Source organism: Lepisosteus oculatus, chromosome 1 (assembly GCF_040954835.1).
Source record: "Lepisosteus oculatus isolate fLepOcu1 chromosome 1, fLepOcu1.hap2, whole genome shotgun sequence".
Lineage (NCBI taxonomy): Eukaryota > Metazoa > Chordata > Actinopteri > Semionotiformes > Lepisosteidae > Lepisosteus > Lepisosteus oculatus.
Genome location: NC_090696.1, coordinates 55,946,126 through 55,961,659, shown reverse-complemented (window position 1 = coordinate 55,961,659; position 15,534 = coordinate 55,946,126).

Genomic DNA, 15,534 nt, shown 5'->3' with positions numbered 1-15,534 from the left:
TCTAATGCTATATGTCTCAGTATCAAAGTTCAAAATGAACAATTAAAAAAGAAGAATTTTCATAATGAAGCTAAATAATAGACTTCAGCAGAAAAATATAGTATACATGTTATTAGACACATTTTATAAGTATATCTAAGTACATTATTTTGGCATTTTTCAGACATTCAGAAGAATTACTGAATTGTTTTCAATATGTTTTGGGACGGAATTCAATCATTCTCACAATTAAATAAAAAAAATATTCATATCAGCCTTAGGCTAAGATTAAATCAAACTTTGGCTATGCAGTGAGTGCAAAATACAAACACTGATCTTGAGGTAATATTTTGATGGTACACATAAGATTTCTTGTTTTTGGTAAACTGGCATCAAATTTTGGATTTACTTTATTTTTAATTAAATTTGAACTATGAAATTATATATATATATTTGCATTATTTTGTTTAAAAGAAATAATTACACAAATTCTCTTGTCAGGTAACTCTGCATTAAATATATATTGGCTAAAACATTTTGTAAATTTTAATTGCATTCAATTGAAGGGGCATAAAACACAGGGTTATGTAGATATTAACTTATCACAATTTGTACAGCAGCAAGCTGTAACATCACTGAAAGGATGTGCAAGGAGGTGATTAATGCCTTTCATTGGCCTTTTCTCAGTTTACTTTATTGTGAACTAACAGAGTTTTTACTGCAGGTGGAGTGCAGAGGATGGGAGGTACAGTAGGCCTTGGGGCAAATCAAGAACAATACTGTTGGAAAATGCAGTTATGCGTGAAATTGCTTCTTTTTTCAAAGGCCTTTGTTAAATTTGAGCATAATGTCTTTTTCGTTGTTACTCTGTTTTAGAAGTTCGAAATACCCAATAAATAATTGATCACAATGTCACAATCAGGCTTCTTGATTGCTTAAATCATCCCTAGTTCCCATGCTCTAGAAAGGTTACATGAAAAGCTCTGATGCCTTCCAGTCATGTACGCTATTATTAAGCACAAAGGTTGAATTAGTTCAGCATGTAAGAAAAACTGAATTAATGTAGTTCCTTGACAATGTTAAAAGATATTTTTTCACTAGCCTTACATGATATTGGAAAATATATTTGCCATTCCTTTAATCTTGTAAATCTTCTTAGGGGAACATTTTACTATAATTTGGTCAAATGTGCTGAAATTAGACATGTAATCTTGTATTCAACTCTGAGTGTGCCTTCTATTGGTTTAAAAACAAACAAATTAAGTTGTATAGACTCACAATGTGATTGCAAATGATCCAATGTTCTTACATTAAACTTGAAAAGCAATGTTATTTGTGGGTTTTCGATGATGTATGTATGCTTTTACCCAATTAATTTCAACAAGAGTTCAGGTTCCATAGACCAGTCCATGAAATTGATTCCAAATTAGCACAGCAAGCTTTAAGTTTATATTAAAAGATAAAACATAGGTCTTTGGAATGAAATTATCACTGAAAACAACAAGATGAATCCTAGAGGTAGCATTTATAGCCCTTCTATACAATATTATCCCCAGCAAATCTAACTTACTGTATCATCTTTTTCCTATATGCACCATTTCTACCTACAGCAAATTAGACAATGACTGAAGATCTTTTGTCAGGATCCCTGTACTGTATTAACCCAATTACACACAGTTATTGAGTGATGACATTACCATTATTATAGTGCTTAATGACTGTAACCAGGTTGACATACATTTCATAAGTCCCTGGACTTCTGCACTATTTCTGGCATTTGGATTCAAGAGTTCCTATGTAGATTTCCTTACTTTCTCTATTGGGTACACCATAATAGATTTGCTGCTCACTTCTCTGTTCTGCCTTTGATGTGGACAAGTTTACATTCTTAACTTCCCTTTGTTACAAAGTAACCAAATTAGACCATTCCTTTAATTGTTTTTATAGTTCCAATATTTATGCAGCTGCTAGGGTTAGTGATGCACTTGTAGTCTTTGTACTATTACAGTACATTCATGAGAGCAGTGGTTATTACTGTCACTGTGGGAGCTTTTTATTAGGTGTCCAAGTGGCATTTCTGGTTTCCTGCAACACTCCCTTACCACAGAGCAAGAGCAGTTGCTGTGTGGAAGCTATGCCTGCAGGTTTTCAAACACACCTTCACTCAGATTTGATCTCGGTACATTTGGTTGATGAGATATAGGCAGATCATAGGTGCTTACTGTTAGTCAGTAGTACTACTTGAGTCCAGTAATTCACAGACCTATGCACTTCATGTTGTTACTTTCCAAATAGTGGAAATCTTAGAACTCATTCTATCTGTGTTTTACTTAGCTGTGTTATTGTATTCTGAAACTTAAATCTGGCTAATGTGTACTTTCAATGCATGCACACATCATCATTGCATACAGTATGCACCTCACAAGTTTACATTTCATGTCACACATACATAGAAATTGTACCTAGTGGATCACTGACCAATAAATAAGCATTTGCATGAAGCACAGATTAAATCACCAAATCTAGACACAACCAGTAATTACTAAATAAATGTACAGGTGGAAGGTTGAGCATTAACAGACTAACAGACTAACTAACAGCATTAACTTCATCTAGTGCTCCACACAAGGCCTGAAACAAACAGGTACAGTATAGAGAAGACTGGTATTTTCTCTATCCCATGAGGGAAGATGGACCACTGTTTTAAGAGATACTTATTTCCATAACACAGGAAACAGGATATAAGGATTATATTTGTTCTCAAATTATATATTGTTTTCTGTATTTTGTTAAATTGACATTGTGCTTCTAGTTATCCATTTGCCCCCTTTGTGGCCATTGGGAAAATACAAAAATATTTGTTCTTATTGTTCAACCTGTTTTCAAGCTACATCAACATGGTTTTGTTGTTGTAATTTTTTCGAAAAAGCATTCATTAATCTGTTATATTTTTAATTGATTTATAAATATTTAAACAAGAGTAATTAAAAAATGACCTGAAATGGATTGTTAAGTGTCTAACAGCATATATCATTGACACATTTATCCATCTGTATATACATGCTGCTCAAGTTGTGTTGAGCCTGTGAGGGAAGGACTGTCATTTTGGGCTACATGGTTCTTTTTTCAAGGTATGCTTTTTATGTGGTGTGACTATGCCAAATATTAATCACATGTTACAATTTTCATGCTTCAACACAATGCTTCTGTTGAAACTACATGAGGTCATATAGTTCTGAACAATTGTTGCTCTTATAATGGCTTTGAATTACTGAACGTGTTTCTCTTTCCACAGCTCAAGGATAATTTAAGACTATGTCATTCTGAAACTAATGAAAACATTTCAGCAGGCCAGAAACTGTGCTTCTTGGCATGACATGTTGAAATATAAGCACTGATGGAAGAAACACTTTAGTATTGTAGTATCATTATGTTGAAAAATAAACAGTTTGCAAATGGGATTTAAAAAGCATATAACTTTCTCTTCTAGATCAGGCTTCGTACATTTTGAATGCCCATCATAAACACAAAACTAACAATGTGTTTGTATAAAATACAAATTTTCTGTGTTTTCTAGTTTTAAAAATACAAATTGTCCTATGAAAAATAATACCATAGAATTGTGAAATAGTGCAGGTGCCTCAAACTTGTTTTCTAAATTTATGGTGAAAACAGCATATAACAAAATAAAAGTAGAAAATGCTTCTATTTTATCCTTTTTTAATGGATGGAACTTATATGAATCTAGGAACAAGTAATAAGCTTATTCCATGCTGAAAAGTGAAGAAAGAAAACACGTTTTGGCTGTGGAGCCTTCTTCGGGTGTCACATTAACACAATGACAATTACCTTAACAGTACTTAACTAACTTTTATTCACAACCTATTACTTGTTCCTTTGGAGCCTATGCATGCTGACGCAGCTACGCACCTGAACTACTTAGAAGAATCAAAACATTTTCTTATTACCCTGACTGGACTATTTTTATATTTTTAGCTCTTCATAGATAGTTTTACTCTTCATAATGAATCATTTTACAAGGTGTACTGTTCTATAAAATCCATTTTAACAAAAAAAATATGTATTAAAGGATTTGAAAAAAAATGTATTAAGAATATTTAGAAAGATAACTGCATACACAAGTAAGACTAAACATCGTCATGCCAGATTGTTTCACATGATAAAATCCAACCATTCAGGTCTGAAGACACAGCAGTTAAAAAGGTAAAATTAAATTAGAGTCATAATTTAACCTACCATCATTCGGATGAGACATTAAACTGAGGTCCTGACTCACAGTGGTCATTAAAGATTCCCAGGCATTTCTCGATAAGAGTAGGAAGTTACCTCCGTGTCCGGACCAAATTTCACTTCTCGGCCTTTACCATGGCCTCTAAATTGTCCCCTTGTATGATTGGCTTGCACTTGCCCTGCGATGGACTGACGCCCTGTCCAGGGTGTACACTGTCTCATGCTTGTTACTTTCCGGTTAGGCTCCGGCTTTCCATGACACTGTATGGTATAAAGTGGTTTGGAAAATGACATGACATGACATTTCACCCATACCTATAATTTCATCAGCCTGTAATTTTCACAATAGAACTGACTATTTGAAACTGGATTCAACACAAATACAATCCAAGTTACAAGGTGACAAAATATCTAGCAAACTCAAGAATGGTTGAATCAAGTGTAACATGGCAGTTTTTATTGAATTCCATCATATAGACACAAAGATTAAAAAAAATCTATAACAAGAATACTATGAAAACTGGTGTGCAAGGAGAAAACATCTACAATGCTAGTAGGTGTATTTAGTAGTGAGTACGACCCGCATATGCTAAGAAGTTTCTTGATGTGCATTTATCAGAGGCATGATACAATTTAAAATTGTCAAGGCTAAGAAAATGCTGTCTGTCAGAAAGGTAAGACTAAAATCATTACAGTATGTTACGTCTAGATCTACATAACAGCTCCATCACTTAATCAAAATATAAGTTACAGTATAAAAAACTGCCAATAGGTCAGATAAAATGATAATGGATGGAAAACCAGCATCTGAAGAGATAAGTAGGTCATCAATAACTGTCACCAAAGCATTTCAGTACTATAGGCAGCCCAAAAACCTAGTGTTGCAAAATCAGTTCCACTATATGTTCTAAGGTGTCCATGGACATGTACAGTGAAAAGCACAGGTATTGGGAGAGTAAAGTTAAATTTGTCATTTTTTCTGTGAACAAATTAAATCTGTATTTTAGTTTAAAGGACTAATACTAGGCAAAATAACAGAATGTCAGCTATTGTTCCTGGGTAATATTTTGCATACAGATAGTCCTCATTATAACTTGCCCCGCAACATATTCATTATGTCATCAATAAATTTAGGAACTTGTTGGAAAAAGTCACCCTATTTACAGTACATTGTTTTTCAAGACATCAAAAGTTAGCAACAGAGTTGATTCATGGAGTATTTTGTTCTTGAAATGAAAAAAAAATATTGTAAAGATAAGATCAAAATTCTACACTAACACTATGTAGGCATCCTCTCACGAGGCACCAGTAAATGTAGGGGTTTGTGCATTTACTGGGACAATTATTAATTGTAGCAGTAAGTCACAAAATGATTCTTTGATGGCTATTAGAATCAACCTTGCAGGATAACTCAAACAACACACACATATGGATACTAATACACGTGAATACATTTATAAATACATACGGTGCATATAAACATAACAGATCTTATCATGAGGGTTAGCAGAATACAAAAGGTATATATTCAATTACAAAGAGTTACATACGTTCATTTAGACTGTTTCCTAAATGAACTTGGTTACAACTTCTACACTAGATACTCAAAAGCAAGTACATCACTCTTAGGAATTAAATTGATATCAACTCAGGTTGAGGTAACAATTGAATTCTCTAGCTTTAATGCAGAATGTTGGATAGTCATCCAATCTGTGGGGATTCCGAAATCCCGTGGACAAAAAGAAACAGTGGCAGGCTGTTGCTGTGTCCAATCGGCACTCTCTGGCTCGGTGCCAGGCAGTGCTGTTGCGGCTTGCGACGTGGTGGAAGGAGGAAGAGATTTCTGCTGCAATGCGCTGCTGCTGCTCTCTGAAGACCGGCTAGTTAGTGTTGGCTGAAACTAGCAAAGTTTGTGCACAGGAGAAAAGTGACTGCAGGTCACACTCTTTAGGTAGGAAGAAGACTGGTTCGTTCCTGATGTAGCACTAGTTCTGAATACTTAGATTCAGCTGTCCACAGTTCCGCCCGTAGTTCACTTGTTGATCAGGCAAGCTTTCATGGTGGGCTAACCTCGGGTGGATCCTCTGGTTACGTGATGGCAACCTCCGTTCTCGACTCTTAGAACAAAGTAAAGTTCTGCTACTCGGACCCACAAGCCGTTACGTGGTGATCTGAGCAGAGTCTGAGTATGTTCAGGAGGCGCTCTGAGTCTGGAGGAACTCTGTGTTGCCTTTTTTACCTGGAGTAACTGCTGTTGTTCATTGGTTGAAAGTTCCATGGGCATTCGAGACCCACATGGGGTTAACCTGCCCTACCAGTTCCTGATTGGCTGAGGATGAGTAACAACTCTGACCTTAGGGTTGTAAACAAACTTGGGATGAGACTCTCCCAAAATCTCTCAGACATTAAGGTGCCAGAGATTACCATTTATTAGGGTGACTGATGTGTCTCAGCTTTGGGAGTTGTTCCTTATCAGGACACTCTATCAGCTAGAAAAACACCTTAAATATGAACCAATGGAATGGCCTCTCAGTATCAAGCACCACTGAGATGAAGGAGTGAGGGACTGGCAAGGGAGCAGCAAACTTAATTCCTGTACTTTAATAAGCCTTGCCGCTACAACTATAAATTCTACTTTTAGACAGTGCTGTTGAATGTGACGTAGATTATCTTAAGAATGCTTCAAAATACCTACTGTAATATAATACCAGTAACCTAAGATGGTGTCTCAACGACTACAGACCAGTAGCCTTGACATCTGTTTTATGAAAGTTTTTGAGTAATTCAATTTCATATCTAATGTGCACTTGTACCCATGCCTACAGATCAAACAGATTAGTGGGTGACATAGTCTCCCGGTGGCTCCATGCTATAGTTTAACATACAGTATACAGTACATGCACCCAGCATATATAATCTTTATTGACTATAGTTCTACATTTAACACAACAGCTCCTCTCAAGCGTTTTGATAAGCCAGCAGAGATGTGAAATAATCAGACTATGTTATTGGTTACTGGAATTCATTTCTGATAGGAAGCAGGTAGTGAAGCTGCAGGATAGCAGCACAGAAGCTCCTCAGGGTTGTGTCCTGTTATCTTTCCTGTATTCTCTGTACACAAAACACTGTATTTCTGATTCAGATTCAGTACAAAGGTTCACATTTACTGATGGCACTAATCTCTCTTGTTATCTATACTAGTCACAACTTGTTATCTATACAGTCATACTGGTCGGGGTGGTAGAGAATTTTAAGTCCCTAAGCACCATCATCTCCAGCACTCTAAAAATGGAGGTCAACACATCCATTATGGTAAAGAAAGCTCACCAGAAACAGTTCATTCTGAGACTGGTAAAGATATTTGTAGTGTCGTAGTAAGCAATGGAAGCATCTACAGTTCCGTCATTGAGAGTGTTTTGCCCTTCTCCATTATTGTGTGGTATGTGAAAACTTCTGCCCAGCACAAGAAGTAGCTAGAGAGAGTAGTATGTATAGCCTCCCAAAATGTAGGATGCCACCTTCCCTCTGTGGACTCACTCTTCTTCTCTAGACTGATACACAAAGCACAATCAAAACACAATCCTCACTGACCCTTGCCACCCTGCCCAACCTCTGTTTACTTTCCTCCCCTCTGGTAAGCAGCTTAGGTCTAGCTAGGGAAGGACTACTAGGTTTCATAACAGTACCTAACCAGAGGCTATGAGATACATAAAATCTGCACTTAAAGTTTGATATTTTACATGGCTCATTGTTATTTTATTAGGCCTCACTGTTATCTATCTAACTGTTACTATATATGTTTTATTACTGGTATGTGTTTAAGATGATTTGTGAATGTGTTGGGTGTATGCATTATATAATCAGCTTTATGTTATACTGTATATTTGTATTGCATGTCTTTAATTATATAATCAAACCAAATTCAATGCAACTAGTTGTTACTGCAATTAAGTATTGTACTTAAATTTATGAATCTCTAAGCCCCAACATTAAATTGGAGTTCATACCATCTGACAACAAGTTACTGATACAATCAATGGAGCAAGGAGTGATCGCTAACCTTAAATGCATGAACAATGGAAAAATTGTACCCTGAAAAAATGAATGACTTTGTTTGTTTTGAAAAATATGTCGGTTCACTATACATTACAAACTTCTGGTTCCAAAACCGATGTATACTGGGGGACTGCCTGTACATACTAAACCATGTTACAATAATGTCATTTGTTGTGTTCAATTCCCCCCATTTCATGCAAGTATAAGTATTGGAACAAACGTGTTTGTAAATGATCAGGTATTCTGTTATATGTTGCATTACTTATGAAACATAAAACTTCTATGTATATATAGCCCTGTTTCCAGCCTTTGGAGTTTAAGTTCAAGTTCAAGTTTATTGTCATTATACTCATACACAGGTATATTGTACAACTAAATGCTATTTTGCTAGCTCTCAGATGGTATTCAGTACAAAAAAAAAACAACAACACAATTGTATAAGAAAAGAAAAACAGAGACAACAGGCAATGTGCAAACCAACAACAGGCAATGTGCAAAATAACATCAGTTGTACAAAATCATACATCAACAGAATGAAATAAAGGATAGAAAATTATGAGGAGTGAAATTCTTTACATATGAGGTAGAGGTTGATTTCAATGTGTGAGTTCTGATAAAGAGAGAAGGCACTGTGAGGGTTCAGATAGTAGGTGAGAGAGGCTGGGAGTTTAATAGTTTGATAGTACAGGGGTAAAAACTGTTTCTGAGTCTGGTAGTATGGGCCCGAATGCTCTGGTACCGTTTTCCAGATGGTAGAGGATCAAACAGTCTGTAATTGGGGTGTGTGTGGTCTTTGATGATGCTTAGAGCTTTCCTCAAGCACCGTCTGTCATAAATTTCCTGGATGGATGGGAGAGCAGCCCCATTGATGGACTGGCCAGTTTTCCACCCGCTGTAGGGCTTTGCGGTCAGCAATACTGCAGTTGCCATACCACACTGTGATGCAACCTGTCAATGTGCTTTCTGTAGTGCATCTGTAAAAGTTAGTGAGGATCTGGGGACATATCTTAACCTTCTTCAACCATCTTAGGAAGTACAGGCGCTGTTGCACTTTCTTAATCAGACAAGTGGCATTGAGAGACCATGTGAGGTCTTCGGTGATATGGATGCCAAGCAATTTAAAGTCACTTACCTTTTCCACTTCAGTCCCGTTGATTTGGATAGAGGCATGACCATTTTGCAGTTTTCTGAAATCAACGATTTGCTCCTTGGTTTTGCTGACATTGAGGTTGAGGTTGTTGTCTTCACACCTCATTGTAAGGAGATTGTAAGGAGGTCCTCTCATTATTGTCCGTTGCAGGATCAGACCTACAACTGTGGTGTCATCGGCAAACTTAATGATGGAGTTGGTTTTATGTTTGGCCTTATAGTTGTGGGTCTAGAAGAATGGACTATGCACACACCTCTGGGAGACCCCAGTGTTTAGAGTCAGAGTGCTGGAGGTGTGATTTCCAAGCCTGACAGCCTGAGGTCCGCCTGTCAGAAGGTTAATCTGCAGACAGCAAGATCACCTGGTCAGCTGTGGAGGATGCTGCTCTGTTGACTGGTTCTGTATTGCTTGCTTCAAACTGAGCATAGAAGGTGTTGAGCTCATTAGGCAGAGTGGCATCATGGGCAGGTGCACAAATGTTCTTCCTTTTGTAGTCTGTGAGGGCCTGTATACCATGCCACATTTGCCATGGGTCGTTAGTGGTGAAGTGTTCCTGTAATTCCTGTTTGTGTGTGTTTTTGCATGGTTAAAACCATTCTTTAGATTGATCCTGGCTGACTTCAATTCTGATTTATTGTCCAATTTGAATACTACATGCCTTGTGTCACCAAGTTAAAAAAATATATAAACCTTCACCAAATCCTGACTCATTCTATGTAAATAGTTTTACTTGTGTTGCATTGTTCATGTATGTTATGTAAGTTATACAGCCACACTGGAGAACTTTGTTGATGGCTGTTCTGTCACTCTAAGAGACTTCAGTAGTTGGTGATGTCACCATTGCAAACCTCTCAGTCCATACTTCGTGAACTGTATAGGTAAGCGATATTTTAGTTGCTCTAAAAAAATGTTGATTTATAAACAATAGATATTATCAACATTGTACTGTGCAGTTGTATATGTTCAATTGAGTACTGTAAGCATAAAGTGACTCTGTTACACTGGTATATTGCAAGGAAATACCATCTTTGAGTTTTGAGCTTCCTACAGGTCTTCCCATATGTAATCTTTTTACTAGACTGATGACCTGTATTTAAGAAGCAGCTTTCTACATGTCTACAGCTTCATGTTTATTTTTCTTATTATACAAGTATGTTGTATTTCCTGATTGTATTTCATGTAATTTATGTAGAGTCACAGTGCGGAGTGTTGAGTGGAAATTTGTTTTGGTTGTAAAATGTTATTTTGTTTTTATGTTCCTTGCTTCTAATAATACCGTTCAATAAGTATTGGTAAATACTTTGTCAATATTAGGTCATTTCATCACGAACCATGGAGTCCATACTTTGTGAGCTGTAGAGGGGACTGATGACCTGTATTTAAGAAGCAGCTTTCTACAGATGCAGCCATTCAAAGTGAGCGGTACAGACACGTACCGCAGGTAATTGGCTGCGGTGTCGCGCATCATGACGCAAGATGACGCGGGGTACCACGGTACGTGATTGGTTGACCGACAGGGGCACTCGTGGTCCGTTTGTCTGTCGTAGAAAGACTTACAGTAAACGTCTTTACTGTGCCCGTTGTAGATATTGAATTTTACCACTGAAGGGAAATCTTAGTAGCTGAGCATAAAAAGAATAGGAGCATACTGTAACGCGTGTGAAGGCCATAAACGATATTAATTTTGGAACATAAACATACAGTACTGTATATAGCTGGTCTTGGTACTTTAAAGAAAAAAATACACACCAGTATTCCGTTTCTCCCTAAACATTTTAAGCATCGAAGTCTTTAACTAAAGAGATACCGGAGTCAACAAGCATTCTTTTAGAATTTGATTAATAGGGAATATAATATGGAATCGCGTATCTAAAGAATTTAATAACGATATTATTATATTCGTGTACCGCGACAGGGCTGTGTAGGGCTGTTTCGCCTCCCTGTTCATGCGAGTTCCCCTGTAGCCTACTATACAGCTTGTCCAAAGTCATCCATTATTAATACTATTAGTAATATCTTCGGTAAAGGCTTTGATGCATAAATATTTCTGATAAAGGTAGGTTGTGTACTTTTGTCCAACTGAGCAATCTTGCTTTCATAAAATATACCAACATTTTAATGACTGATGATTAACATGCTGTAATACACAGTTCAAAATTAAAAGCTCAAATGCTGTACATGAGAGGTTAAGCTCCCCCTGGCGGTTTTACAAGGTGACGCCGGATAGTTTCCGGCAGAGCGTCAAATGACACCCGATGTACCGCGTGACACTGCGTGACACTGCGCTATACCGCGTGATACCGCGACACGCCCACCGGGGTATGCCGCGAAATACCTCACCCATTTTGAATGGCTGCATCTGTACATGTCTACAGTAGAAAGGCTTCAGTCTACAGGCTTCATGTTTATTTTTGTTATTATACAGACGGATTCATTAAAGAACTGCCAGATTCAGATTATCGTCCGGTTGTTCATTTTTCAAGTCGGTCTAACTGATGTCTAAATAAGAACACAACAGAGAAGACTAACGTGCAGTTAACCATGCACAGAAGAAGTCCATTACAATGGTACTGTGACCCAAATGCAAGTGAAGATCGACGCCAGTTCGTTCGTCGTGGGAAGTTGCAGGCAACCGTCTAGTGTTTATATGTATATGTTTTTGGTCAATATACAAGTAGTAATTCAGTTTTTTTCCTTCTTTTTATTTCTTTGAGAAATAATTGTGAACCATTTTATATACTGTTTTACTTGAGGAGCACAGTGATTGATACAATGGATGACTGTAGAACATATCATGTGGGTAATGATGCCAGCAAGGATGTTAATCATGAATTTTTCTAAGGCCGGTTGAGTATAGGGAGGATTGTGTAACGGCGAAGCTTATTAAAATACAGGAATTAAGTTTTCTTCTCCCTTGCCATTGAGGCCCCATTTCTCTCTTCATCTCTGTGGTGCAGCTACAGAGAAGCTATTCATGCAGGCTGATTAAAGATGTTTTCTTTTGATAAGGGACAGCTCCCAAATAGGGATGCACTTAGCTAAGCCTGGCTATCATGATCAATGGTCATCCATTGGCGCCTAAAAGTCTGCAAGATTCCAAGGGAGAGCCTTATCCAAGTGGTTTACAACCCCAAGGTCAGAGGGCATGGTTACTCATCATCAGCCAATCAGGAACTAGTAGGGCCGAGTAACCCACGTGAGTCTGATGCCCATGAAACTTTCAGCCAACGAATGAGCTGAAGTTCCTCCAGGTAAAAACAGGCAACACAGAGCTCCCAGGGAACTATTCTAAGAAGAATTCCAGGGGTGCAAGACAATTCCAGGGCAGGACGGCCCGCAGGCCAGAACAGTTGGGAAGCACAGGACATTCTCGCAGCGCGCCTCCTGACCATCCTCAGACTCAGCCCGGCCCAACACGTGTCCGTGGCCAGTGTGTCCGAGTGCAGAACTTTGCTTTGTTCTAAGAGTCGAGAGCGGAGGTTGCCAGAGAGTAACCAAAAGATCCACCCAAGGTTAGCATCAGCAGCAAGCCTCGTAGACAGATTGGAACTGTGGACAGCTGAATCACTATTCAGAATTAATGCTTCATCAGGAATGAACCGGTCCTCTTCCTGACCCGCTGGGACCCACAGTACCTTTTCTCCTGAGCACAACTTTGCTAGTTAAAGCCAACACTAACTAGCTGGTCTTCAGAGAGCAGCGCACCGTCGCTAGCTGCACATCACAACCTGGCACGGAGCCAGAGAGCGCGGATTGGACAGCAACAAGCCTGCAACTGCTTCTTTGTGCCCGCAGGAGATCTGAATCCCCAGAGATTGGATGAGTATTCAACTTCACTGCATTACTGCTCGAGAATTCAATTGTTATCCCAACCAGTTGATATCAATTTAATTCCTAAGAGTAATGTACTTGTTTTAAGTATCTAGTGTAGAAGTTATAATCCAAGTTAATTTACGAAACGGTCTAAATGAACGATATACTGAACGTATCTCCTCTTGGTATATGTAACTCTTTGTGATTGACTGAATATATATCTTTTGTATTCTGCTAACCCTCACGATAAGATCTGTTATGTTTACATGCACATTTTATGTATTAATAAATGTATTCTTGTGTAAGAGTACCTGTGTGTGTGCGTTGTTTGAGTTATACCGCATGGTTGGATTCTAAGGCCATTAAAAGAATAATTTTGTGACTTACTGCTACAATTAATAATTGTCCAAGTAAATCCCCAAACCCCTACAGAACTGGTGCCTCATGAGAGCACACTACAATTGTTTTAAACAAAACTTTAAATACCAGAATACCAGAGCCTAGAGTAGGTGGTTTAGATACACCTGTGCTAATTTCCACACATTATGAAGATCACAGCATGCCATGATTGAACAGTGCTCAGACCTAGGTGTTCTCAGTGCACAGTTAGCTGAGAAACTAGGTGAATCCACAACCACTCACCTTCAGTCAGATAATCAGAACAGGAGCATACCTAACAGTGCAGGCCCTGAGGGACCAATAGAGATGACATTGTCTAATATCAGGCTTGTCATGCAGTCAGATGCAAAAGAACCTCCAGTGTTTAAGGGTGACAACTCAGACAAATATACGGTTCACGAGTGTGAAGATGTCATGACTCTGTATATGAGAAAGAGGGCCATTCCAGTACAGGAGCAGGCACAAGAAGTTCTGGATAGACTTATGGGTAAGGCAGGTGATATTGTAAAGCTGTGCAACAATCCATCCATAGATAGCCCTTTGTGATTTTGTATATATTAAAGCAGAACTTCAGTGATTTGGGCTATTCAAACATGCCTTTGTCTGACTTTTATAAATCTCTCCCAAAGCCAGGCGAAGATGCTATGGATTATCAGATTCGACTAAATAAAGCTGTAGATGTGGCAGATGAGTGCCTGAGAAGGCAGGGTCGCAACATCGATAACCCACACCATGAGGTCAGTATGATGTTTGTCAAACACTGGCCAGACCAGTGTCTTTTCAGCATCTTTAAATTAAAATCTGCTGGCAAAATGGTCTGCTGATAAAATTCAGGAGAGTATGTACAGGAGAAGAGAACTCGTACTGCTGTGAAACCACGAAAGCATACTTTAGTGGGAAACATTGTCCATGCTCAGTCTACTCTAGCAGAATATGAGCCCCCACACACTTCATCATCTGTATCTGTCCCAACGCCTTCACCTTCTGCTACAGTTGATAATGACTGTATGAAAAGTTTAGTGAGTTTGTTAGATCGGCTTGTCACACAGCAGAGGAAAGTGCCAGTCAATCATGACACTCCATATAATGCTTCACAGCCTACCTTTCACAGAGCATCCAAAGTGTGTGGTGTCTTCAACCATTCAACAATGTCCCATTGCAGATGTGAAAATCGGTGCTTAAGGTGCCTCATGCCAGGTCACTGGAAAAAAAAGCTGCCCTCATCAAGGACCACGTCATATCAAGTTCAGTGACAGCACTGTTGAACAGGGCACAAAGTTAAACTTGAACACCCCATACTTGTGGGAGGGGTGAAGGCAACAAAACCCTCATTGAAGTCAGTGATGATTTGGAAGTGTTGTATGAGTAAAGTTTAACAAAGGCACCAGAAGGGTGCAGAATAATTGTTCTGGGCAACCAAAAGTTTGTGCATTCAGCAATTTGTTTTATGTTCCTGTTCTTGTCAATTAATGTGTGGAGCTCAGAGGAATGCTGGATTCAGGTTCTATGGCTTGTACTATTAGTACCGTTGCGGAGCAGAAACTTAGTGCTGCAGGTGTTTTGCCTGAAAAGAGATGCCCAGAAGAAAATATCAGTAGGGGTGTAACCCCGGTGTCCTGGCCAAATTTCCCCCCTGGCCTTTACTCCATCATGGCCTCCTAATAATCCCCCTCTATGAATTGGCTACATTACTCTGCTCTCCTCCCCACTGATAGCTGATGTGTGGTGAGCGTTCTGGCGCACTATGGCTGCCGTCGCATCATCCAGGTGGATGCTGCACATTGGTGGTGGTGGAGGGGATCCCCATTACCTGTAAAGCGCTTTGAGTGGAGTGTCCAGAAAAGCGCTATATAAGTGTAAGCAATTATAATTATTATTATTCTGGT